Consider the following 2,309-nt stretch of genomic DNA (forward strand, 5'->3'; position numbering starts at 1 on the left):
AAAAAAAAACATGCGTAATCCCTACATTTACACAAAATGAATTAATTATTAGGCACGCATAGGCACGCAGAATAACTCACTAGACATCCACAGTACGCTTAAGTTATTTCACGGGACGTGTTACTTCCGGTATTTTAACGTTGTTACCATAGTTACACGTATTTACGACACTTCGACCTACAACTAAAAGACGTATCAGAATAGAAATAATATATTATAGCAGAACCATGTTTTCATCTGTCCCAATCATACGAATTCGTTACACGCTCGGGCTACACTCTCATGAATTTTTTCAGCAGGTGTACATACTTTGCGCTTTGTTTCGATATATCCAATAAGTATATCATTTCTAAAATAAAATAAAAAAAAAAAAAAAAAAAAAAAAAAAAAAGAGAAGCTATATATGGTTCACTGCATACCCAAATCGCTGCGAATTACTGTAGTAACATGGATTATGTTAATACTATTCAACTTCACGCCCGCCCGCTTAGCTCAGTAGGTCTACGGATCGCGGGGTCGTGAGTTCGATCCTCGGGCGGGACGTATGTTCTCCGTGACTATTAGATAAACGACATTGTGTCTTAAATCATTAGTCCTCCACCTCTGATTCATGTGGGGAAGTTTGCAGTTATTTGCGGAGAACAGGTTTGTACGGGTACAGAATCCAGTAGATCCCTATCAGTACATCTAAATGTTGTCTCAGATTGGCACTTGTCCTTTATGTACTGTTACTTTACGGTCAAAATTGGGAAGAAGGGTGCGCTCCATGCTCCCCCCCCCCCCCCCCCCCTCGCGCCCTCGCTCCTACGCCTATGGTAAAGTAGTGAACTTAAAATAAGTTTTACGAGTTTGGTGTAATTAATTCCCCTGATTTCCTCGTTATGAAAATGAAAGTAGAAAAATCAGCGATTTCCTAAATAGTTACAAGTTTCGTATTTGGCCCGGTCACGTTTTCTAAATAAAGTGAGCAAGAGTATTTTATAGGCATATATATTCAATGAGCTATTTGTCATGATTATTGAAGTGAAGATAGAAATAAATATTATCAAAAAGTTGGCTTGCGGTGAAATCGAATTATCTGGCTCCGTAGAGACAATATGGACTAAATTAGATCTAGGCGTCCATCCATCGCACCAAAAATAAAATAGATCGACTTCTTGTAACATATGAACCCTTTAATTTTGGGGTTTTTTATGATGACCATTTTACTTGAATTTCAGATATCGTAGAACTGATTCTTGTATCATTGAATGAATCTTTGTTAATTAAAATAGAAAACTCTAGCTTAAAAACCCAGTAAATTTTTTATGGAAAAAATCTTACCTTTAATTCTTTTTGATTTTATAAAGGATACAATTTAACCCATTTGGTGATGATTTAAAAAATTTTTATGATAGAAAATTTTTACTAAAAAAATAATAAATAAATAGTGAAAGGGGGACACAAGATTATAAATCTAGAAAATTGTATTTTCTAAATCTATGTACTTGCTGTCTTTTTTTTAAAAAAACCTTTGTTAGATTTTTTGAATTTTAAAACTATTTCCTCAGTAACAAAGCAGGCTTTTCGAAAAAAAATTTTAAATTTTGAAAAATAGTTTGCTTTTCCCTTTAAAATTTGTTGCAAAATTATGAACTTTTTCATTAGTCAAAAACGTGTTTTCAGGTTATGATTTACCCCCCCTGCCCCAAAAATAGTAGATTTTTTTTCCCAAAAATTAAAAAAGGGAGGTAATAAAGGACGTGAAACAAAAAGTTCGAGTACAACGGGGAAAAATTTTTGGCCCCCCTGGGTTAAAAAAGGTTTCCATTCCTTTTCCAAAAATTTAAGCAAAAATGAATATTTTAAAAATTCAAAAAAATTTTTGCGATAATGCAATTTATAATTTTTAAAATTTACTGTTGTACCCCCGGTGCTCAGTATATAAAATTTTCTGATCAACTTTAAAGCCAAATTTAAAAAAAACCATGTTTTTTGTTTTTTGGTTTTTTATTCAATTTTTTTTAAAAACGGGGTTTTTTTAAGAAACGCAAGGTTTAAAACCTTTGGGCCCCCCTTTAAATACGAAATTTGGGATGGCTCGAGTTTTTAAATTTTCTCATAGATCATGCAAAAGGGAAATTAAATTGATATAGAACAAAAAAGTTTTATTTATTTTTTTACAAAAACCCCCAGTCTTTTCTGTAAGTGCAAAACCCGAGAAAAATTTTTGTCCCTTTTTGGAAGGTATTTGGTAGCATGTTTTTCGTGAAACCGTGCACTGTGCGGTGACAAAATTTGCCCCGTTTTTTCACGAAAGAAATTTTTAA

This window comes from Mercenaria mercenaria, chromosome 13, assembly GCF_021730395.1.
Source record: "Mercenaria mercenaria strain notata chromosome 13, MADL_Memer_1, whole genome shotgun sequence".
Lineage (NCBI taxonomy): Eukaryota > Metazoa > Mollusca > Bivalvia > Venerida > Veneridae > Mercenaria > Mercenaria mercenaria.